Source organism: Chiloscyllium plagiosum, unplaced genomic scaffold, assembly GCF_037043375.1.
Source record: "Chiloscyllium plagiosum isolate Xiang-an unplaced genomic scaffold, Cpla_swu_hap1 HiC_scaffold_18, whole genome shotgun sequence".
NCBI lineage: Eukaryota > Metazoa > Chordata > Chondrichthyes > Orectolobiformes > Hemiscylliidae > Chiloscyllium > Chiloscyllium plagiosum.
In genome coordinates this window covers 79,196,608-79,222,946 of record NW_028270156.1, presented here as the reverse complement: position 1 = coordinate 79,222,946, position 26,339 = coordinate 79,196,608, and the positions used below count along the sequence as shown (strand labels likewise).

The window sequence follows — 26,339 nt, the reverse complement described above, 5'->3', positions numbered from 1 at the left end:
GAGGTAAGGTAACTTTGGGAGGAATTGGCAATGTGCAGGGCCTTGAACAGCTAAATTCATGGCTTCTAATCCTCAGACTGGAAGATCCTCAGCATCTTCAAGACCCAAGGAACGCACCGTACCTGTGACACTATACCCAGTGACATGCCTGACTTCAGGGAGCTGAATATGTGACTCAATGAATATTCTGGGAAGAAGTGGTTACATAGAACATAGAACATCACAGCACAATACAGGCCCTTCGACCCTCAATGTTGCGCCGACCTGTGGAACCAATCTGAAGCCTAAACTATTGCATTTTCATCCATATGTTTATCCAATGACCATTTAAATGCCCTTAACGTTGGCAACTCTAGTACTGTTGCAGGCACGCTGCCTCATGCCCCAACTACTCTCTAACTAAAGACACTACCTCTGACATCTGCTCTATATCTATCACCCCTCAATTTAAAGCTATGTCCCCTCGTGCTAGCTATCAACATCCGAGGAAAATGGCTCTCACTGTCCACCCTATCTAACCCTCTGATTATCAAAGTTTGTGCGAAGATTTGTAGCTCGGGTGCTCGTTGTTGTGGTTCTGTTTGCCGAGCTGGAAGTTTTTGTTGCAAACCTTTCGTCCCTTGGCTAGGCGACATCATCAGTGCTTGGGAGCCTCCTGCGAAGCGCTTCTTTGATGTTTCCTCCGGTGTTTATAGTGGTCTGTCCCTGCCGCTTCCGGTTGTCAGTTTCAGCTGTCCGCTGTAGTGGTTGGTATATTGGGTCCAGCTCGATGTGTTTGTTGATGGAGTTTGTGACAACCGGAAGCGGCAGGGACAGACCACTATAAACACCGGAGGAAACATCAAAGAAGCGCTTCGCAGGAGGCTCCCAAGCACTGATGATGTCGCCTAGCCAGGGGACGAAACGTTTGCAACAAAAACTTCCAGCTCGGCGAACAGAACCACAACCTCTGATTATCTTCTATGCTTCAATTAAGGTTACAGTTCATGAGCGCTAATATGCGAAGTGAGGAAAAAGGGAGTTAACCCAATAACAAAAATTGTCGATAGGCTTTCAACTAAAAAGGGCAGGAGAGAGTTCAGGTGAATCAATCAAGTGAACTGATAAAGAAAATCCTTAAACTTAAACAGGTGGATTACATTAGATTCCCTCCAGTGTAGAAATAGGCCCTTTAGCCCAACCAGTCCACGCACACCCTCCGAAGAGTAACCCATCCAGACACATTCCCCCTGACTATAGCACCTAACACTTTGGGCAATTTAGCACAGCCAATTTACCTGACCTGCACATCTTTGGACTGTGGGAGGAAACCAGAGCACCCGGAGGACGGACGGACACACACCCCCCCCCCACATACACACACACACACCATGTGCAAACTCCACGCAGACAGACGCCGCGAGGCTGGAATTGAACCCAGGTCCCGTGAGGCAGCAGTGCTAACCACTGAGCCACTGTGCCGCCCCAAATGCTGGACTGTTTGACGAGAAGTAACAATATGGAGTCCAGAAATGGTACTATCACAATGTAATGCTTTTTAGTCTATTCAGAAATCTCTTTCTCTTAAGCTGTTGATTTTATGTTGACTTTATTTAAACAAAAGGATGAAATTCTGTTATTTGGATATTATTTTGGGCTTTTAATTGTTAATATCATACTGAAGGTATCTGGTCAATATTCAACTTTCATCACTTGACTCTAATGCCAGATTTTCAAGGGCTAAAAATGGTTTGAAAATCCACTGCTGGTCTCAAATGGCTGCTGTGAGCACATAGCTCAGGCCACCCAGATGGAATATTCAGAACTGGCTGCCTCAGAATTAACATTTTAATTTTCATTTCTTGTTTTACTTACACTTGCATGAAACCTGCAGACTGAGGTGAAATGTTGTCTATAACTGTCCATCTTCAAATGAAACAATGACGCAGGCGTCAGAATTTGCAAAGGAACCAGATATTCACAGCAGCCTTGAAGCAAGAGAGAGAAAGCAACTTGGCCCCATGGTAGCAAGGATACTCAAAACTCTTCCCTCTCTGTGTCCAAAGTCTCATCCTCAAAATCAGAAACCAGCATCAGTGGAAAAAAAAAGCAACTTGGAATAAAAAAATCGCCATTCACTGAAACTTGTCACTGCTCACTGCACTTCCTTCTGAGCCCATTATCTGTATTTGTGTGAATCTGTCATCTTGGAGTTTTGAGGGGGGAAGGGGGTTGTGATTATAGGCAGTACCTTGAAATTGGTTCTATTTCGTTTTAGAATCACTTACCAAAGCTTAATTGAAATGCGTCAGCTACGCACCGTTGACTAAGAGGGAGCTGTGAACACTGTTAGAGTCATAGAGCATGGGAACAGGGCCTTCGGTCCAACTTGTCCATGCCGACCAAATTTCCTAAACTAAACTTGTTCCACTTGCATGCATTTTTGTCTGTTAAGTGTAACTGTACCTGCGTCCACCACTTCCTCTGGCAACCCTCCTCACAAAGTCACCAATGTCAGGTCATAGACACTAACTGGATTTTCACCTGCGCTCATATAATGAGAATAGATTACTTACAGCGTGGAAACAGGCCGTTTGGCCCAACAAGTCCACACCGACCCTCCGCATAGCAACCCACCCAGACCCATTCCCCTACATGTACCCCTTCACCTAACACTATGGGCAACTTAGCATGGCCAATTCACCTAACCTGCACATCTTTTGGATTGTGGGAGGAAACCAGAGGAAACCCACGCAGACACAGGGAGAATGTGCAAACTCCATACAGACAGTCACCCGAGGTGGGAATTGAACCCAGGTCTCTGGCATTGTGAGGCAGCAGTGCTAACCACTGTGCCACCATGCCACCCACTTTCTATAAACGTAATGTAGTCACAAACTACACGACTTTACTGACTCCCAACAGTCCTAGTTTGAAGACTATCCTCCTCTGTTTTCCCCTTTCACTGAAGATATTAATGTACCTTTTATAATTAGATTAGATTACTTACAGTGTCGATATATATATATAGGAATTCCAAGAATACAAATCAAAATATTGTGGTTGTTAGATATCTGAAGTAAGAAAACAAGCTGGAGAAACTCAGCAGGTCAGGCAGCATCTGTCAAGATAGAAACATAACCCTTTTTTGTTTCTCCACAAAACCCACTCCCACTGCTTTGGCTGCTGCATCATCGCATCTTCTGTTACCCTCTTTGACCACAGGTGAGCTTCCGGAAGACTGCAGATTAGCCAGTACTGTTTCCCTTGTTTAAGAAAGGAAGCAGGGATAATCCAGGAAATGATAGGCTGGTGAGCCTGACGTCCGTGGTGGGGTAGCTTTTGGAGAAAATACTGAGGGACAACATTTGTGTAGTTTTGGAAGAAAATGGACTAGTTAGTGACAGGCAGCATGGTTTTGTACAGGAAAGGTCATGTCTCACCAGCCTGATTGAATTCTTTGAAGAGGTGACAAGAATTATTGATAAGGGAAGGGCCGTGGATGTAATTTAGATCATAGGACATAGAATAGTACAGCACAGGACAGTTCAGCCCTCCAAGATCCTACTCTAAGATCAAACTAACCTCCATACCCTTCATTTTACTATCATCCATGTGCTGAGCCAAGAGTTGCTTAAGTGTTCCTAATGTCTCTGACTCTACTACCACCACTAGCAGTACATTCCACGCACCCACCACTCTCTGTGTAAAGAATCTACCTCTGACATCCCCCTAACCTTCCTCCAAACACATTAAAATTATGCCCCCTCGTGATAGCTATTTCTGCCCTGTGAAAATGTCTCTGGCTATCCACTCTATCTTGTACACCTCTACCAAGTCATCTCTCATCCTTCTTCACTCCAATGAGAAAAGCACTAGCTCCTTCAACCTTTCTTCATAAGACATGCCCTCCAGTTCAGGCAGCATCCTGGTAAATCTCCTCTGCATCCTCTCTAAAGCTTCCTATAATGAGGTGACCAGAACTGAACACAATACTCCAAGTATGATCTAACCTGGGCTTTATACAGCAGTAGCGTAACCTCGTGACTCTTAAACCCAATCCCCCTGCTAATGAAAGACAACACAATGTACGCCTTCTTAACAACTCTATCAGTTTGGGTGGCAAATTTGAGGGATATAAGGACATGAGTCCCAAAATCCCTTTCTTCTCTACACTGCCAAGAATCCTGCCTTTAACCCTATAATCTGCATTCAAATTCGACCTTCCAAAATGAATCACTGCACACTTTTCCAGGTTGAACTCCATCTGCCATTTCTCAGCCCAGTTCTGCATCCTGTCAATGTCCCATTGAAACCTACAATAGCCCTCCACACTATCCACGACTTCACCAAACTTCCTGTCATCAGCAAACTTACTAACCCACCCTTCCACTTCCTCATCCAAGTCATTTATTAAAGTTACAATAAGCAAAGGTTCCAGAACTGATCCCTAAGGCACACCACTGGTCACCAAGCTCCAGGCTGAATACTTTCCATCTACCGCCACCCTCTATTCTATTTATAGAACAGAATTTATAGAATCCCTACAGTGTGGAAACAGGCCCTTCCGCCCAATGAGTCCATACCAACCCTCCGAAGAGTATCCCACTCAGACTTATTCCCCTATCCTATTACTCTACATTTCCCTTTGACTAATGCACCTAACCTGCACAGCTTTGGACTGTGGGAGGAAACTGGAGCATCCGGAGGAAACCCACACAGACACAGGGAGAACGTGCAAACTCCACACAGACAGTCACCCGAGACTGGAATTGAACCCAGGTGCCTGGTGCTGTGAGGCAGCAGTGCTAACCACTGAAACATCATGCCACCCCATTCTGTATCCAGACAGCTAGATTTCCCTGCATCCCATACCTCCTTACTTTCTGAATGAGCCTACCATGGAGAACCTTATCAAATGCCTTATCAAATCTATGTATACCACATCCACTGCTCCACCTTCATCAATGTGTTTTATCACATTCTCAAAGAATTCAATAAGATTTCTCAGGCACAATGTGCCCCTCACAAAGCCATGCTGAACATCTCTAATCAAGCTATGGTTTTCCAAGTAATCAGAAATCGTGTCTCTCAGAATCATCTCCAATTCTTTGCTCACCACAGACATGAGGCTGACTGGACTGGAATTCCTCGGATTATCCCTATTCCCTTTCTTGAACAATGGAATAACATTTGCCAACCTCCAATCATCTGGCACTACTCCAGTGGACAGTGAAGACATAAAGATCATTGCCAAATGTGCAGCAATCTCTTCCCTCACATCATGTAGTAACAGTGGGTATATCCCGTCTGGCCGAGGGGGCTTATCTATCCTAATGTATTTCAACATTTTCAACACATCCTCCTTCTCAATATCAACCTGTTCAAGCATATCAGTCTTTGTTATGCTGTCCATACAATGTCAAGGTCTCTCATTAGTGAATACTAAAACAAAGTATTCATTAAGAACCTCCACTGATGACAGGCACTAGTTCCCTCCACTATTCCTGATCGGCCCACCCTCACTCTGGCCATTCTCTTGTTCCTCACATAAGTATAGAATGCCTTAGGATTTTCCTTAATCCAACCTGTTAAAGCTTTCTCATGCCCCCTTCTAGCTCTCCTCCGTCCTTCTCCAATTCCTTCCTGGCTACCTTGTAACCCTTTAAGGCCCTGTCTGATCTTTGCCTCCTCAACCTTAAGTAAGCTTCCTTCTTCCTCTTGACTGGATGTTCCACATCCCTTGTCACCCAAGGATCTTTCAACCTACCCCTCAGTGGGACAAACCTATCCAGCATTATCAGCAAGTGCTTCCTAAACGACCTCCACATTTCTGTCATGCATTTCCCCGAGAACATCTGTTCCCAATTTAGGCATGCCTGTTCCTGTCTAATAACATTGTAATTTCCCCTCCCCCATTTAAATACTTTCTCATACTGCTCCTATCCTGCTCCATGAGTATAGTATAGGGCAGGGAGTTGTGATCACTATCATCGAAACGCTCCCCCACCAAGAGATTGGACACCTGGCAAGGTTTGTTGCCAAGCACCAAATCCAATATGGCCTCCCCTCTAATCGGCCTATCTACATATTGAGTCAGAAACCCTTCCTGAACACACCTGACAAAAACTGCTCCATCCAAACTATTTGAACCAAGGAGTTTCCAATCAATATTAGGGAAGTTAAAGTCACCCGTGACAACAACCCTGTTACTTTTGCAACTTTCCAAAATCTGCCTCCCAATCTGCTCCTCCTTGTCTCTGTTGCTTGTGGAGGGGAGGGGGGTGGGGGTCTGCAGAAAACTCCCAATAAAGTAACTGCTCCTTTCCTGTTTCTGACTTCCACCCAGACTGACTCTGTAGGCAAACCCTCCTCGATGACCTCCCTTTCTGCAGCAGTGATACTATCCCTGATTAGCAATGCCTCTCCCCCACCTCTTTTACCTTCACTCCCTCTTTTCCTTCTGAAACATTTAAACCCTGGAACATCCAACAACCATTCCTATCCCTGTGATATCCAAGTCTCCATAATGGCCACAACATCATAATTCCAAGTGCTGATCCATGCTCTAAGTTTGTCACCCTTATTCCTGAGGTAAAAACAATGACTGCAGATGCTGGAAACCAGATTCTGGATCAGTGGTGCTGGAAGAGCACAGCAATTCAGGCAGCATCCAAGGACAGGCAAAATCCTCGGATGCTGCCTGAATTGCTGTGCTCTTCCAGCACCACTGATCCAGACCCTTATTCCTGATACTTCTTGCGTTAAAATAGACATATTTCAACTCATCACACTGGCTGCCCTATCAAGTTCCTATCCCTCCTCACAGAATTACTGCATGCTGCATCTGCCTGTTCATTACCTACTCCATCATCTGATCTGTAGCATTGGTTTCCACCCCCTTACCAATCTAGTTTCAACTATCTCGAAGAGCTCTAGCAGCCCTCCCCCTCCCCAGGATATTGATGCCCTTCCAGTTCAGCTGCAACCCCGTCCTTCTTGTACAGGTCCCACCTTCCCCAGAAGGTATCCCAATGATCCACATATCTGAAGCCCTCCCTCCTAAGTCGGCCCAGCAGCTACATGTTTATCTGCACTCACTCTCTATTCCGAGCCTCACTAGCACATGACACCTGTAGCAATCCTGAGATTATTACTCTGCTCATCCTGCCTTCTAGCTTCTAACCTTACTCCCAATATTCTCTTTTCAGGTCCTCCTCCCTATCTCACCCTCTGTCGTTGGTACTGATGTGTCCCACGGCCTCTGGCTGCTCTCCCTCCCCGAGACATCCGAGACATCTCTGACCCTGGCACCCGGGAGGAAACACACCATTCAGGAGTCTCGCTCGTGACCCCAGAATCTCCAGTCTGTTCCTCTCACCACTGAATCTCCAACTACTATCGCTCTCCTATTCTCCCCCCTTCCCTTCTGAGCCACAGAGCCAGGCTCAGTGCCAGAAACCTGGTCGCTGTGGCTCTCCCCCGGTAGGTCGCTCCCCCAACAGTATCCAAAACGGTGTACTTATTATTGAGGGGAAAGGCAAAAGGGGATCCCTGCACTGTCTGCATATTCCCTTTCCCTCTCCTAACGGTGACCCAGCTGCCTTTATCCTATAACTTAGGTGGGACTACCTCCCTATAACTCCTCTCTATTATCCCCTCAGCCTCCCGAATGATCCGAAGTTCATCCAGCTCCAGTTCCAGTACCCTAATGCAGTCTGTGAGAAGTTGGAGTTAAAATAGAATAGATTGGAATCCCTACAGTGTGGAATAGGCCCTTCCACCTGACAGGTCCTCACTGACCCTCCGAACAGTATCCCACCCAGACCCATTCCCCTACATTTACCCCTGACAAATGCACCTAATCTACACACCCCTGAACACTACGGGCAATTTAGCATGGCCAGTTCACCTAACCTGCACATCTTTGGATTGTGGGAGGAAACCGGAGCACCCATTGGAAACTCATGCAGACACGGGGAGAATGTGCAAACTCTACACAGACCATCGCCCAAGGATGGAATCGAACCCGGGTCCCTGACGCTGTGAGGTGACAATGCTAACCACTGAGCCACCCATGCCACCTCACTGAGCCATCGTCTCCTGATAGGCTTTCCACCTAGGGTGCATTTCTCCCAGGTGAAGTCAACAGGGACACCAGTGATGACCTTTACCTCCCACATCCTACAAGAGGAGTATGCAACATGTAGTGTCTCGGGTTTAGCCACAATCCAAATATATCAGTTCACATGCCCAGCATTCCCCATGTCCGCATCCACTCCTGTTGTGCCTTTGGTCTGCCTGTTCACGAGATAAGTCGGCACGGTGGCACAGTGGTTAGCACTGCTGCCTCACAGCGCCTGAGACCCGGGTTCAATTCCCGCCTCAGGCGACTGACTGTGTGGAGTTTGCACGTTCTCCCCGTGTCTGTGTGGGTTTCCTCCGGGTGCTCCGGTTTCCTCCCACAGTCCAAAGGTGTGCAGTCAGGTGAATTGCCCGTAGTGTTAGGGAAGGGGTAAATGTAGGGGAATGGGTGGGTTGCGCTTCGGCGGGTCGGTGTGGACTTGTTGGGCCGAAGGGCCTGTTTCCACATTGTACTGTAATCTAATCTAAAAAAAAAGTCCTTAAGAGGGAAATTTACCTTCCAGACAGCCCCCTAGCCTGTGCTCTCACCACTCCCACTGCTGCAATGGACTTTAGGAAGGCATTTGGTAAAGTCCCACATGGCAGATTGGTACATAAGCTAAAATCACATGGGATTCAGGGTGGGTTGACAAGATGGATACAAACCTGGTTTGATCATAGAAGACAGAGGGTGGTGGTGGAAGGGTGTTTTACAGAATGGAGACTGGTAAGTAGTGGTGTTCCACAGGTATCAGTCTTTGATCCTCTTTTGTTTGTTGTATATATAAATGATCTGAAGGAAAATGCGGGTGGTCTGATTTGTAAGTTTGCAGATGACACAAAGGTTGGTGGAGTTGCAGATAGGATAAAGATAGATTGCTGACTTGGGCACAGAAATGGGAGATGGAGTTTAATCCAGACAAATGTGAGGTGATGCATTTTGGAGGATGAAATTTAGGTGTGAATTATACTGAAAATGGCAGAACCCTTAGGAACATTAACATAGAGATGGATCTGGGTGTGCAGACCCACAGTTCCCTAAAGGTGGCAACACGGGTGGCCAAGGTGATTCAGAAGGCATATGGCATGCTGGCCTTCATCAGCCAGGGCATGGTGTACAAGTGTTGGCAAACCATGATGCAGCCATACCAAAACCCTTGTTAGCCTGCATTTGGAGTATTGCGTGTAGTTTTGGTCACCACACTACCAGACAGAAGTGGAAGCTTTGGAGAGAGTGCAGAGAAAGTTCACCACGATGCCTCCAGGGCTTTGGCTCTGAGGAAAGGTTAAAAAGACTAGGATTGTTTTCACTGGAAAGACGGTGGCTGAGAGGAGACCTGACAGAGGTCTACACAATTATGAGAGGCATGGATAGGGTGGATAGTCAGAGGCTTTTTCCCAGGGCTGAAGTTTCAATTGCGCGGGGGACACAGGTTCAAGGTGAGAGGGGGAAAGTTTGAGGGAGGTGTGCGAGGGAAGTTTTTCACACAGGGAGTGATAGGAGCCTGGAACTCACTGCCAGAAGAGGTGGTGGAAGCGGACATTGGCAACATTTAAGAGGCATGTGGATGGTTACATGAATAGGGAGGGAATAGAGGGATACAGACTGAATGAGGGCAGAAGGTTTCTTTTTTAGTTTAGTGAGGGCATGATGATCGGCTCAGGCTCGGAGGGCCGAAGGGCCTGTCCATGTACTGTACCTTCCTTTGTTCTTTGTTATCTGAACATTCCTGGCCTCCCCCCTAATATAGATCTTTGTTTGGTTCTTCCCGCCCTTTTCTACTGGCTTAAAGATTCTCACTGTGATAATGCCTACAAGGCCTGTGGAGAATCATTAATTAATCTTACCATGGAACTCATTGAATATGAGTTCTCTTGATAATAGGCAAAGGAACTCATCACCTGAGCCCTTTAAAGTCAGACCCTCCCCCCCAACTCCATTTTGATTTAGCCCCCTTCCTTGTCTCCCTACATCCCCTCACTTTTGATGATTTGCATGTAAATACTGAATTGGCACTATTTTTACTGGTGGTGATTAGCAGTTTTAAAAAATTGCAAAAAAGACAATGATTTTGGTGGCGGGAAAGTCATTCAGTATTGGGTAAAATAAGAAAAAAAAACTAAGTAAAAGCAGACCCAGGGACTCCCAGTCCAACTGTTGCTGTCACGGAGTCTGGGGACTAGGCACATATCGGTTGTGGGCAAATGTGTCCCCTTTTCAGTTATTTGGAACATCTTTTGCTGTGCTTTTGATTCCTACATTCCTGATCTTTGGGCATCTGATATGGAGGGGTCTGGGCAGAGCAGAGGACTTCCTCATGGCTGGCCATTAACAGCTCCAGCGAGCTGTCGACTGTGGAGAGGGTCATATCTGCCGAATGTCTGCCCCTCTTCCTCTCACAACCCCCTCACTTTTGATAGTTCGCATTGTCCATAATGGGCTTTTCATGTAAACTAATAATTTGATTTGATTTATTATTGTCACATGTACCTAGGTACAGTGAGAAGTTTTATTTTGCATGCAATGCAGGCAGATCTTACCACACGACGATCATGGGGTGATATTGTTGAAGACCACTATTCGTGGTGTACATCGACTAGTCCTAGCCTGGGGCAGCAAGTTCTGCAGACCTATCCCTGGTCTGCTTTTTTAAAAAAATCAACATTTTCAGAAGTGTTCTGACACATCTGTGGTACAGGTGGGACTTGAACACCAGTCCTCCTGGCTCAGGGTAGGGACACTACCAATGTACCAGCAACAGCAGTTCTGAGTTTGCTGAAATCTGTAATTGTGCAGGACTGCTGATTAAAGAGCACCCTCTACCCCAGGTCCCGATGGAAAATGGGAGTACTCCCGCATAGAGAGGCCTCTGGGTCTGCTTTGCTTTGCCTCTGTATATCCGGATAAGTTATCACACACAACCGAACAGCTTTCCTTCCACCAAATCACCAGTATATTTTTTTTATTACCTATTAACCACCACCCTGCAGTCTGTCCTGAACCACAGAGTGAGTAACACAAAGTTACGGCTGCAAAGGAGGCGCACAAAAAGCAAGATCAGCATTAGGTTTGAAGTTTTGAAAGGCCCATTCAGAAGTCTAATAACAGCGGGGAAGAAGAAGTTCTTGAACCCATTGGTTCATGCATTTAGGCTTTTGTATCCTCTGCCTGACTGAAGGGATTAGAAGGGATTTTAATTGGAATGGGAGGGGTCTTTGATATTGGCTGCCTTTCCAAGGTGGTGAGAAGTGTAGATGGAGTTAAAGGATAGAACGTTGCCTTGTGTGATGAGCTGGGCTGTATTCAGAACACTCTGTAGTTCCTTATGGTCCTGGGCAGAGAGTTGCTGTATCAAGCCATGATGCATCCTGACTAGGCTGCTTTCTATGGTGCATCGGTAAAGGTTGGTGAGAATTCTTCGGGACATGCCTTAGCCACCTGAGGAAGAAGAGGTGTTGTTGTACCTTCTTGATTGTCACATCAATGTGGGTGGTTCAGGAGAGACTGCAGGGTGGTGGTTAATAGATAATAAAAATAACATACTGGTGATTTGGTGGTAGGAAAGCTGTTCGGTTGTGTGTGATAACTTATACAGAGGCAAAACAAAGCAGACCCAGAGGCCTCTCTACGCGGGAGTACTCCCATTTTCCATCGGGAACCTGGGGTAGAGGGTGCTATATACTCAGCAGTCCCGCATAATCGCAGATTTCAGCAAACTCAGAACTGCTGTTGCTGTTACATTGGTAGTGTCCCTACCCTGAGCCAGGAGGTCTGGTGTTCAAGTCCCACCTGTACCAGAGATGTGTCAGAACACTTCTGAAAAATGTTGATTTTTTTTTAAAAAGCAGACCAGGGATAGGTCTGCAGAACTTGCTGCCCGAGGCTAGGACTAGTCAATGTACACCACGAATAGTGGCTTTATTTTGGTCTTCAACAATAAATGATGTTCCTTTCCAGTCGGGCTTCCTGAGCTTTTATACTGATATTTCTATTTCGCTGCAATGCTGTTGGAAGGGCATCTACCATATATATCAAACTATACAGTAAATGGAAAAGTCCTGGGGTAAATTGATGTACAGAGAGATCTGGGTATTCAGGTCCATTGTTCCCTGAAGGTGGAAACGCAGGTCAGTAGAGTGGTCAAGAAGGCATACGGCATGCTTTCCTTCATCGGATGGTATTGAGTACAAGAGTTGGCAGGTCATGTTACAGTTATTCAACCACGTTTGGAATACTGTGTACAGTTCTGGTCGCCACGTTACTTAAAAAATGTGGATGCTTTGGAGAGGGAGCAGAAAAGGTTCACCAAGATGCTGCCTGGTATGGAGGGTACAGGCTGTGAGGAGAGGCTGAGTAGATTAGGATGATTTTCATTGAAAAGAAGGAGATTGAGTGGGCAGCTGATTGAGGCCTACAAAATCTTGAGAGGTGTAGGCAGGGTGGATAGCAAGAAACTGTTTTCCCAGAGTTGAGGACTCAATTACTAGGGGTCACAAGTTCAAAGTGAGAGGGGAAAGGTTTAGAGGAGATACACATGGAAAATTCTTCATACAGAGAGTGTTGTGTGCCTGGAATGCGTTACCAGTGGAGGTGGTAGAGTCGGGAACGATAGCGTCAATTAAGATGTAACTAGACAGATACATGAATGGGCAGGGAGCAGAGGGATGCAAATCCTTAGAGAATAGACAACAGGTTTAGATAGAGGATCTGGATCAGCGCAGGAAGGCCAAAGGGCCTGTTCCTGTGCTGTACTTTGTTCAAAGCAGGCTCAAACTTTCATGAGTGACTCTTAGATAAACAGGGCCAGTTAGTTCGATGACCAGATGGATGTTGGACCAGTGCAGACTGAAACTGTGTATCAGGACTCCTCAGAATGCCAAGCTCAGCAGATTCCATGTGAATTTCCCAAGAAATGAAGAGCTTAATGGGCTAATCCCTTGCATAGAAAACCCACAAAAACCTTAATATCTAATTTTCACAAAGGCAACAATGGATGGGTAATACATGTTGGCCCAGTGAATAAAAAATAATCAGAAAATTTGGAGGATCCCAATTCCCTTCAAATAATAGTTACCCAGAAAAGGTTAAGATTAGTAAAGCTCTACTCAAACTGATTGGTAAAGTACGCCACCACATCTCTCCCAATCCCTTATACTTCTGGGACCCCTGAAAACCCTCCACACCTGATCAAAACATCCAACCCAACAGGATACATTTCACAACCCCTTCCTGCAAGTACTGACACTCCTGACCCTTAGACAGAATCATTTTGGATTTCCGACCCGATGCCACTTTTGAGAGCTTTAATCATCGTGCCAACATCCAAACCCAACTCCCGTTTGCGGTCAAAATTATGTCGAAAAGAAATATTCATGGGTTAAATGGAAGGCAAGGTGCAATACACAGTGCTTGATCTAATTCTGGGGAATGAAACTAGATAAGCATCCGAGATGGCAGTGGGGGAGCATTTTAGTGATAGTGTTATCGAAAAGGGAAAACGATGACCTACAAAAAAAACTGGGTTTGCATTGGGGCCACGGCAGGTTTGATTAAAATAAGGCAGAATCTGGCCAAAATAATTTGAGGGTGTAACTACAGCAGAACAGTGGGCGATCTTCAAAAAGGAATTGGGGAGAGTACAGGCCCAACATGCTCCCTTTAGGGTGAAATGTAAGAGCAACAAGGCCAGAGAACCATGGAGGTCTAGGAATTCAGGACTGCATAAAAAGGAAAAGAGAGGTTTATGATCTGTACAAAGGGATCAAATCAATACAGGCCTTCATGGTGTATAGAAAGTACAGGGGGAATTTAAGAAACCAATTAGGAAAGCAAAGAAGGGACATGAAAAACCATTGGCAGGCAAGATCAGGCAGAATCCCCAGGTATTCTACAAGTACATCAAGAGGAAGAGAATAACCCGGAAAAAGGTAGGGTTCTTGAGCAGATTAATACAGGGAGTGAGGAGGTGTTGGAGGTTTTGGTGGGTTTAGCAGTTGATAAATCCCTAGGTCTCAATGAGTTATTGTATCCCAGGTTGCTGTGAGAAACAAGGAAGAGAATCACAGGGGCTATCAGCCAACATTTCAAAATTCATTCACTGGATGAAGGCGTTGCTGGCAAGGCCAACATTTATTGCCCCTCCCCAATTGCCCAGAAGGCAGGTAAAAGTCAATCACATTACTGGGGGTCTGCAGTCATATGGAGGCCAGACCAGGTAAAGATGGCAGATTTCCTTTCCTGAGACATATCAGTGAGCCAAATCGATTGATCTTGATAATCGACAATGGTTTCATGGTCAGCAGTAGATGCTAGATATTTTTTATTGAATTCTAATTTCACCATCTGCTGTGGAGCTGAAACTGGTCCCCAGAACATTTGCTGAGTTTCTGGATTTATAACTTGCTGATTGTGGGGGTGTAGGATGCTTTATGATTGGGTATGGGGGAATGATATGGGTAATTTGATGTTTTGTGATTGGGGTAAGAGGGAGTGTATGGATAATGCTGTGTTTGATGATGGGATAAGGGGGAGCGTGGGTTATAATGAGGTGTTTTATGACTAGGGTAAAGGGCGTATGGGATTAATGGGGATCCTTTATGATTGAAATAAGGGGGAGTTTTCAGAGTAATAGGGTGTTCATTCGGGTATGAAGAGTATATGATAAAATGGGATATCTTATGGCAAGTATGTGATGAAATGAGGCATTTTATGATTTGGATGAGAATGTACAAGTAAGTTTGATTAGTAAGTTTGCAGATGACACTAAAATAGGCTGTATTGTGGACAGTGAAGAAGGTTATTAGAAATTACAGCAAGACCTTGATCAGCTGGGAGGTTTTCCTAGAAATGGCAAATGGAGTTTAATATAAATAAGTGCGAAGTCTTGCATTTTGGAAAGTCAAATCAAGGTAGGAGTTTCATGGTGAATGGTAAGGCCTTAAGGAGTGTAGTGGGACAGGGGGACCTTGGAGTTCAGGTGCACAGTTCTCTGAGAGTAGGGTCATAGGTAGACAGGGCAGTGAAGAAGGCTTTTGGCACACTGACCTTCATCAGTCAGGACATTGAGTATACGTGTTGGGAAGTTATGTTGCAGTTGTACAGGACATTGGTGAGGCCGCACTTGGAGTATTGTGTTCAGTTTTGGTCACCTTGCTGTAGGAAGGATGTTAGTAAACTGGAAGAGTGCAGAAGAAATTTACAAGGATGTTGCCAGGACTCAATAGTCTGAATTATAGGGAGAGGTTGGACAAGCTAGGACTTCTTTCTTTCGAGTGTAGAAGACTGAGAGGGGATCTTATAGAAGTGTATAAGATCATGAGAGGCATGGATAGGGTGAACGCACTCAGTCTTTTTCCCAGGGATGGGGAATTGAGGACTAGAGGACATCAGTTTAAGGTTAGAGGGGAAAGAATAAAAGGGAACCTGAGGGGCAACATTTTTACACAGAGTGGTACGCATACGGAATGAGCTGACAGCAGAAGCGGTTGAGGTGTGTACATTAACAACAGTTAAAAGGCATTTGAACAATTACATGGGTAGGAAAGGTTGAGAAGGACATGGGCCAAGTGCAGGGAAGTGCTATTAGCTTGGATGGACATTTTGGTCGGTATGGACCAGTTTGGGCCAAAGAGCTTGTCTCCGTTCTGTAGGACTCTATGACATAATGAGGTGTTTTATGATTAGGGTAAAGGAATTGTGTAATTGTGTGTTTTATAATTGGTGTAAGAGGGAATTTGGGATTGTTTATGACTGGAGTAAGTGGGAATGCATGGTTTTATGATTGAGGTAAGGGGGTTGTGGGGGTAATTGGGTATTTTGCAATTCGTGTAAAATGAGTGTGGGATTAATGAGGTGCTTTCTGATTGGAGTAAGGGGGAGATCTGGGATGTATTGGATTGTTTTATGATCTGGGTTAAGGGAATGTTGGGGTGTAAGGGATTTTTTAATAATTAGAATATGGGGGAGTGTGGAGGTAAAGAGGTGTTTTATGATTGGGATAAGAGGGGGCTATGGGGGTCTACATAATTGGGGTAAGGGGGAGTGTGGGGTTAATAGGATGCTTTATGATCAGATTAAGTGGAACTGTCAGACTCATGTAGTCCTGTTCATTAGGGGACAAGGGAGTGGTATAGTGATAGGTCTGCTCTCTCTGTGTTACCAAAATGTGTTCATATTATTTAAACCACAAGGTCAGATTTGGCAGAATTAATGATGAGAAATGTGTTTGCAGCAAAGATCGTTGCTTTTCCGGAGAGAAAGAATATAACAATGCAATATGTCCTCAACTGTTTGCAATCTCAAATGACACTCAGCCCCTTTTTTTTGGAACTGACAGCATTATGACTCATCTCTGTGTGATTCCTTCCTCTTTCCCATGGAGTAAGCACTCTTCCCAGAATGACTCAGACTTTTGTAGCTTCAAGCTGACTGTAAATTCTTCAAGAAACTAATACTTATCCATCTTGAAACTCTATTCTAATGGTCTGCTGACCCTGGCAGCTGAATTGGCTAAATCCTCCCACTTAATAGTGTGTTGTTGCGCACTCCATGACTTTCCATGGACTGTGCAGTCGGGCGGGCAAAGACTTTGAGACACAAGTCAAATAACAGAAATGTCAGCTCACATCATTAAGGATTAACACTTCTGCTGTATGCAAGTTTACTGTTTAGAGACCACATGCATTTTCAGATTCAAGTGACTGCAGCGTTAGTGACCGAAGTGGAACTGGGTGAGCTGAGATCAAGAGCGTAGTGCTGGAAAAGCAGAGCACCACATTCTCGACTCTGATCTCCAGCATCTGCAGTCCTCACTTCCTCCCTGAGATGAGATCAACTCCACTTCTGATTTGAAGAGATAAATGTCAGTTTCATTTGGGACAACAATGAGTAGATATTGAAATAACTCCACAGAGGCCGATATCCCATTGCCAAGTCAACCGTTATTTACATATGCACAGTACCTGACATTAACCTTCCTCACAGGTTAGAGTGGTGCTGGAAAAGCACAGCAGGTCAGGCAGCATCCGAGGAGCAGGAAAATATGAAGGGCTTTTGCCCGAAATGGTGATTTTCCTGCTCCTCAGATGCTGCCTGACCTGCTGTGCTTTTCCAGCACCAGTCTAACCTTGATTCTGATCTCCAGCATCTGCAGTCCTCACTTTCACCAGCTTCCTCACAGCCAACTCTCAGGATGAACAGAACCTCTGACACTCTGTTTGCATCATTCAGCCAGGGCTCCCTGACTGGACTAGGTTAACAACCCCAATTTATATTCTCTGAGGTCTACCAAGTTGACCTTGATACAATTGCTACATTCCTCCCACTCTAAGTCAGGGAATGTAGGCCTGTTCTTTCTCTTGTAGCCTCTCCTGGTGTGTTTCTGTATTGGGTTCAGTTCAAAGGACAAAGAGCAAAGAAAATTACAGCACAGGAACAGGCCTTTCAGCCCTGTAAGCCTGTGCCAAACCAGATCCTCTATCTAAACGTGTCACCTATTCTCTAAGGATCTGTACCCCTCTGCTCCCTGCCCAATTATTGTATCTGTCTAGATACAACTTAAATGACACTATCATGCCTGCCCCTACCATCTCCACTGGCAATGTGTTCCAGGCACCCAACACCCTCTGTGTAAATAACTCTCCCTTAAACTTTTCCCCACTCACCTTGAACTCGTGACCCAAAGTATAGACCCCACTATGTCTATACCTTCCATGATTTTGTAGACCTCAATCAGCCCCCCCCCCCTCAACCTCTGTCTTTCTAATGAAAATAATCTTAATCTACTCGACCTCTTTTCATACCCAATGACCTCCATACCAGGCAACAACCTGGTGAACCTCCTCTGCTCTGTCTCCAACGCATCCACATCCTTTTGGTAATGTGGTGACCAGAACTCCACGTAGTATTGTAAATGGGGCCAAACCAATGTCCTATACAACTATAACATGACCTGCCAACTCTTCTCTGATGAAGGAAAGCATGCCATATACCTTATTGACCACTCTATTGACCTGCATTGCCACCTTCAGGGAACAACGGACCTGAACACCCAGATCCCTCTGTACATCAATGTTCCCCAGGGCTTTTCCATTTACTGTACAGTTCGCTCTTGAATTAGATCTTCCAAAATGCATCACCTCACATTTGTCCGGATTGAACTTCATCTGCCATTTCACTGCCCAACTCTCCAATCTATCTATATTCTGCTGCATTCTCTGACAGTCCCCTTCACTATCTGCTACTCCACTGATCTTAGTGTCATCTGCAAACTTGCTAATCAGATCACCTAAACCTTTCTCCAGATCATTTATGTATATCACAAACAACAGCGGTCCCAACACGGATCCCTAAGGAACACCACTGGTCACAGTTCTCCATTTTGAGAAACCCCCTTCCACCAAAGCTCTCTATCTCCTGTTGCCCAGCCAGTTCTCTATTCATCTAGCTAGTTCACCTTGGACTTCATGTGACTTCATTTTCTTCAACAGCCTACCATGGGAAAGCTTATCAAACGTCTTACTGAAGTCCATGTATGTCACATCTACAGCCCTTCCCACAATCAACTGTGTCACTTTTTCAAAGAATTCTATTAAGTTGGTAAGACATGACCTTCCCCACACAAAACCATGTTGCCTATCACTGATAAGTCCATTTCTTCCAAATGAAAATGATCCTATCCCTCAGTATCGTCTCTAGCAGCTTCCCTACCACTGACGTAAGGCTCACAGGTCTGTAATTACCTGGATTATCCCTGCTACCCTTCTTAAACAAGGGGACAACATTAGCAATTCTCCAGTCCTCCAGAACCTCACCTGTGTTCAAGGATGCTGTAAAGATATCTGTTAAGGCCCTAGCTATTTCCTCTCTCGATTCCCTCAGTAACCTGGGATAGATCCCATCCGGACCTGGGGACTTATCCACTTTAATGCCTTTTAGAATACCCAGCATCTCCTCCCTCCTTATGCCAACTTGACCTAGAGTAATCAAGCATCTATCCCTAACCTCAATATCTATCATGTCCCTCTCCTCGGTGAATACTGAAGCAAAGTACTCATTAAGAATCTCACCCATTTTCTCTGACTCCACACATAACTTCCCTCCTTGAGTGAGCCAACCATTTCCTTAGTTACCCTCTTGCTCCTTATATATGAATAAAAAGCTTTTGGATCTTCCATAATCCTGTATGCTAAAGATATTCCATGACCCCTTTTAGTCCTCTTAATTCCTCATTTCAGATTGGTCCTACTTTCCCGATATTCTTCCAAAGTTTCGTCTGTTTTCAGTCACCTAGAGCTTATGTCTGCTTTCATTTTTCCTCTTAGCTAGTTTCACAAATTCACCTGTCATCCATGTTTCCATAATCTTGCCATTTCGATCCCTCATTTTCACAGGGATATGTCTGTCCTGCACTCTAATCAACCTCTCTTTAAAAGTTTCCCACATATCAAATGTGGATTTATCCTCAAACAGCTGCTCCCAATACACATTCCTCTGACTCAGCCTTGGATATGGGCAGCATGTACCAGATAGTAGCCCACTTCCTGCATTTGGAGCATCACAGAAGAAATTCATCCTTTTCAGGCGGTAAAGGTGTAGAGGTTGCAACATTCACTGTGTCCATCTCAGGCTCTGTGGTTTCTTTAACCCGAGATGCAGGGGGAGAATTCATGGGTTCCAATGGCCTTTCTGGTTGAACTGAGGGGATGGGTATGTTTTGGTCCTGTCATTTGCAAATTTGTGGCTTTCAATGTGGTCGACGTGCTTGTTCAAGAACGCCTATCCTACCCGAACTTTGTACATCACTGGACCTGAACTCGCATTGACCATGCCTTTTGCGCATGCAGGGCCATTTCCATGGATTTGGCACAAAACGTCATTCCCCAAAGTAAACTGTCTCTCTCGCTTAGAAGAGTCTTGTGTCTGGCATTGGCATTCCTAATGGCTTTTCAGCCCCCACCCCACTTCAGAAAGATCAGATTTAATCTGAATCTTCCCCCTCATTAGCAACTCCGCTAGAACTATCCCTGTAGCTGCGTGCGGGGTGGTCTGATAATCAAATAGGAACCAGGACAGTTTGGTATCAAATGAAGTTTTAGGCTGTTTCTTTAAGTCTGCCTTCAAAGTTTGGATTGTTCGTTCTGCCAGACCATTGGACGATTGATACTCCTTATATGACAAAGGCCATTCAACCTTAGGAAATACTCAAATTCTCTGCTGGTAAATGATGGCTTGTTGTCTGTGACCAACACTTCCGGGAGCCTGTGTGTTGCAAAAGGTGCTCGCAGCTTTTCTATTGTCATCCCCCTGTTTGATGAATGAATTCTATGCACATCCATCCACCTTGAGTGGGCACACACAATGACTAAGAATGTTGAGCACACAAAAGGGTCAACATAGTCAACATGCAACCGAGTCCAGGGTTTACCTGACCATTCCCACAAATGGGGGGGAGCTGCTGGCAGTAATTTTTGTCCTTGTTGGCACTTTGGGTACTGCCCCGCCAACATGGCTATGTCTGTCTTCCATACGTAACTTCTCACCAACATTTTGGACACCCCTGGATGACCCTGGTGAGGTTCAGCCAGTATCTGGCGACACTCTTTACTCAGGACAATTACTCTTGCTCCCCAATAATAAAATGCCATCCTCTACAGTGATCTGGTTTCGCTGGGTCCAGAAAGGTTTCATTCTCGCTGTGATGGCACCCCCCCCCCCCCCATCACCATCAGCTGTTTTAGTTTGACCAGGACTGGATCTTTTTGTGTTCATAGTCGATATTGTCAGCGGTGACCAGAAAGTTTAAAACCAGAACTGACCCCTCCAGTGGCAGCACCACCAGTATCTGCCAGCAGGAGGCAGCTCAAGGTGTCCGCATTTGCTACTTGTCCTCTCAGATGGTGTCCCAACTTGTTAGTATGCATTTATGAGAGCCCATCACTGAAACCAACCTGAATCTATGGGCGGCATGGCCTTGTCCTCTTTGAATAGCCCTAGCAGGGGTTTGTGGTCTGTTACTATTACAAATTTATACCTGTAAAGATATTGGTGGAACTTTCTCACACCAAAGATGACCGCCAAACCTGCTTTCTCTATCTGGGCTTATCTGTGGTCTACATCAGCCGAAGTTTGCGAAACACATGCCATTAGGCATTTCTCTCCATTGGACCATCTGTGAACCTGTACTATGCTGATACTATAAGGGGAGACCACACATGTCATCAACCAGATCTCACTTTGGGATGTTAATGTGTCAATACCTTAGACAATGATAGCTGCTTCCTCACTTCCCTAAAGGCTATGTCTTTGTTATGAGAACCAAGAGGTAAGGGTGCCTGAATGGAGGGAGAACTCGCCATAATAATTCAGCAATCCAAGGAGCGGTCTAATTTCCAGTACAGACTTGGGAGCCAGGGCACCTTCACTTTATCTTCTAACAGGTGTAACCTGGTCTTGTCAACTCTGTAGCCCAAGATGGTCATTTGAGGTACCTGGATCACACACCTTTCCCTCCTAAGGCATACCCCCACCTTGGAGAAACATTTAAGCACTATGTCCAAGATTTCAAAGTACTCTTTATTAGTCTTCCCTGTTATCAGCACATCATTCCAATAAATGGCCACCCGAAGTAGACCTTGTAAAATGTTCCTTTATCGCCTGCTGAGAACTGCAACAGGCTGATGAGTCCCCAAATGGCAGTCTCGCATGTTGGTACAAACAGTATTGGAATGCCATGTGTCTTAACTATGCTAATTATAGCACAATTCTGGGAATCCTCATCTAAAAGCAATTGCAGGTATGCATGGCTTGTGTCCATCTTCAATGGCAGACAGCTCCCCTGCCAGTTTTGAGCGCAAGTCCTCAATTCAAGGGGTTGAGTATTTATCCAGCTGCAAATCGCGGTTCACCATTTGTTTAAAATCCCCACAAAGGCGAATCGCTTAGACAGGCTTCACAATCAGTACAACCAGTGCTACCCATTCTGCAAACTGGACTGGTTTGATGATCCTTTCACTTTCCAGCCTCCTGATTTATTAGATATTAGTTATTGGATTTTCTACTGTGTGGAAACAGGCCCTTCAGCTCAACGAGTCCACACCAACCCTCCGAAGAGCAACCCACCCAGACCCAACTCCCTCTGACTAATGCAGCTGACACTATGGACAATTTAGCATGGCCAATCCACCTGACCTACATATTTTTGGATTGTGGGAGGAAACCGGAGCACCCGGAGGAAACCCACACATACCTGGGGAGAATGTGCAAACTCCACACTGGGAGTCGCCCGAGGCTGGAATCGAACCTGAATCCCTGGCACTGTGAAGCTACAGTGCTAGCCACTGATTCTGCCTCTACTTAAGGCAAATAAAACTGGGACGGCCTTGTCGAATTGTGGAATTGCTTCCTGGTCGACATGCAAGATGGCCTTGACTCCTTTGATAGCCCCTAGGCTTTCCGGATAACCTTCCAGGTATTTAATTAGGACTTCTCTCAGGTAGCCATTTTCTAATCGGAAAATGTTGAGCCAGTCTAGGTGAATCTTTCTCAACGAATCTCACCCCATCAAGCTTGGGCCTGAGCATTTTACTACAATCAGCTGTTTCTCATACAAGGCTGGAACCAAAGTTGTACCCTTAATCTGTAAAGGTTCCCCAGTAGAGGGTCTCAGTCTAGCCAAGGTCTGAGGCAAACTTAAGAGTTGGAGTCCAGAGTGAACTTTCCTAAAGACTGGTTCTGCATTCACTGATACAGCTGTGCTAGTATCAACCTCAATTCAAACTGAGTGACCATTTAACCAAATGTTTATTTTGATTGGTTCAGTTTTTGGATGTTACTAAGCAATGTATTATTCCAAGTCAGATGTGGATGGGCTTTTGAGGTTGTGCATTCCTATTTATATCTGTCAGCCGGGGCTCCCTGATTGTAGCAGATTGACAGCTCCAATCAGGGAACTCACCTGGTGGACCTCATTACAATCATTACAAAAAGCAAATCGAAACAGATACTGAGTTCCAAAAAAGAGCCATATTGAATCCAAAACATAAACCCCGTTTCTGTCTCCACATATGTTGCTAAAACTGCTTAGTTTCTCCAGTGTTTTTCCTCTTTATAGCAGATGTCAGAGTTCTTCCTCAAAACACGAGATTTAACTCCAACAGGGTGACATCTGATGGTGGGGTTAAGTAATATCTTTTTACCTCAGTTGCAGATTACCTTGAAGAACAAACTCCAAATAGCAAAATCACTTCCTCGGAAGATCAAGAATCAACAATGGGAGACTTACATGAAAACCTCCAGCACGCAGCAGACTACCTAGTGTCGGAAAATTACAGCACAGCGAAAGGCCATTTGGAACTTCATGCCTGTGGCAGTAATCTTGCACCTGTCTATTTTAATCACATTTCCCAGAATCTGGCCCATAGCCTTAAGTGCTCAGGGATTTGATGTGTTCATCTAAATACTCCTTAAAAACTATAGTGTTCACCCCCCGTAAAGCTGACACATTGATTATTATCGCTAATTCAACCAATTCAAACTTCTCAAAAATATACCTATCACCTTTTCCTTCATACCATTAGGGTCACAGACATTCCTTCAGACTGCATCAGATGCTAACATTGCTCACTGATTAATATCAGTAGAGATACAAAGTCCGTCTCACCATTGCTCAATAATCTCTTCCCCAATTTTCTATATTTAAAATGAATGCCAACTTAGCAGCAGGAGAATTCTGTATTGTATCTTCAGAGTACTGTACTGCTTTCAGATTTTCTATGTGAGGCCTCTTTACCTGGACACAACCTTTCATCCAATGAACAGGGAAAGCATTTCACATGAAAGAGAAGACAGGTAAAAACAGAGCAGTAGCGTGGATTATTGAAAGGAGAAATTTAGGAATAATATGGACGACCACGCTGAATTTTGCCCAAATGTTTTGGATCGAATCCCTCCTTCAAAATGCTCTCTGCATCAGTCCCATTATTCCAAGACTTTGTAATAAACTGCCTTCTCTCTGAGACTTGCTGATCAAAACATCCATTTCCCAGACACTCTCTGCAACGCTTTCCTTAAAGACCATTCCCTTCCCAGCTTCCTCGTCATGTCCACCCCCCACCCCCCTCCACCCCCCCCCCCCCCCCACCCCCCCACACCCCAACAACCCACACTCCCCTCCGGCACCTTTCGGTACCACCGCAGGAATTGCAAAACCTGCGCCCACACCTCCCCCCTCACCTCCATCCAAGGCCCCAAAGGAGCCTTCCACATCCATCAAAGTTTTACCTGCACATCCACTAATATCATTTATTGTATCCGTTGCTCCCGATGCGGTCTCCTCTACATTGGGGAGACTGGGTGCCTCCTAGCAGAGCGCTTTAGGGAACATCTCCGAGACACCCGCACCAATCAACCACACCGCCCCGTGGCCCAACATTTCAACTCCCCCTCCTACTCTTCTGAGGACATGGAGGTCCTGGGCCTCCTTCACCGCGGCTGCCTCACCACCCGACGCCTGGAGGAAGAACGCCTCATCTTCCGCCTCGGAACACTTCAACCCCAGGGCATCAATGTGGACTTCACCAGTTTCCTCATTTCCCCTCCCCCCACTTTGCCCTAGTTCCAACCTTCCAGCTCAGTACTGTCCCCATGACCTGTCCTACCTGCCTATCTTCCTTCCCACCTATCCACTCCATCCTCCTCTCTGATTTATCATCATTACCCCCACCTCCATCCACTTATTGCACTCTCAGCTACCTTCTCCCCAGTCCCACCCCCCTCCCATTTATCTCTCCACTCCCCGAGGCTCCCAGCCTCATTCCTGATGAAGGGCCTTTGCCCGAAATGTCAATTTTCCTGCTTCTTGGATGCTGCCTGACCTGCTGTGCTTTTCCAGCACTACTCTAATCTTGACTCTCTGCAACCAGCCACCCTCTCCCAGACTCTGTAAGAAACACAGAGAAAAACCATGAGCAGCAGACCAGTGTACTATGGTATTTGGTACTGGCACCACGAACACAGGTGGTGACAATGGTCATCAAACCAATGATACTGATTATGGAGGGACTCTGCAGCATAAGTGGCATTTCCCATGACTCTACAGTACAACTGCTGTCTTAATAAATTCTCCATATTTTCCTAGGGTGTTACAAAAAATTTGTAAACCCTAGGCCAATTGTGCCGCTTACTTAAGAAGCTATTGAAAAATTATTTTTATTGATAATACATTATCAAAGGGAAGTGCACAACAGAAAAAGACCATTAATGCAATAAATAAGGAAAACAATTATTGCCATTAACCACCCCTCCAGGAACCACCACCACTCAGTCCACCATTAAACATGGCTTGCCTGCTCAAGTTCCCTTTTTCTGACTGTGTTCAAATGCATTTTTTTAAAAATATAACGTGGACCCAGGCTTGCTCCTTGCAAACGCAAACATTAAATGTCTCAATGGCGTGTAGGCGATTGCCTGAGAAAGCTGCAGGCAGAAAAGAAAGAACTAATTAGTCACTGCAAACACGATCAAGTCACAAACATTCAGAGCTCAGATTTTAATCAAAGACGGCATTAAAACTATCACGGTCATTCTAACAGAAGAGAGACTTAACAAACAATCAAGGTATTTTTCAATGTATAACTTCAGTTACATCACACTGTAAATTTTTGCTATAAATTCTGTGCCTTACAACCACCTGATGAAGGAGCGTCGCTCCGAAAGCTAGTGCTTCCAATTAAACCTGTATGACTATAACCTGGTGTTGTGTGATTTTTAACTTTGTACACCCCTCCGTCCAACACCGGCTTGTCCAAATCATTAAAAAAAAACAGACAGTTAGGAATCATTGTCTGCTGTAAACTCACTTTTGACAGCCCCTTACCTTAACTGGAGAAAGTTCTAGTTTTGGCACTGGGCATTTTCCATGATGGCAAAGTGGATGCATAGATGAATGCAGATGGACCTGTTCCGCGGTATCTCAGAGATTCAAGAACAGCAGCCAGATTCTTCCCCAGCATTAAGTTTGTCTTCGAAGCAAGATCAGATTGCTACTCTATTATGGGCATGTCACCCTTAAGTTGCATCTGTTGGTGGAAAAGAGACATATCAGTTTTACGCTTGGAGGTCTGGGAGTCTGGCAGACTGAATTTCTGTAATTGCACGCGGATGATACTTTTCAGGGCTCGTAGGTCACTGAGATGCTCAGGTACATAATCCTGGAAGAGAGAATAGTTATCATCCTGTC

General features: G+C 45.2%; 1 long non-coding RNA gene across 1 annotated transcript in view; it reads left to right on the top strand.

Annotated features, from left to right (window-relative positions):
• LOC148147016 (uncharacterized) overlaps positions 1 to 25,843 on the top strand; it is a 38,839-nt gene extending 12,996 nt beyond the window's left edge. The window contains exon 3 of the long non-coding RNA XR_015760036.1: positions 23,304 to 25,843. This is a non-coding gene — a long non-coding RNA (uncharacterized LOC148147016). The remainder of the gene's footprint in view (positions 1 to 23,303) is intronic.
• Positions 25,844 to 26,339: the final 496 nt, after the last annotated feature.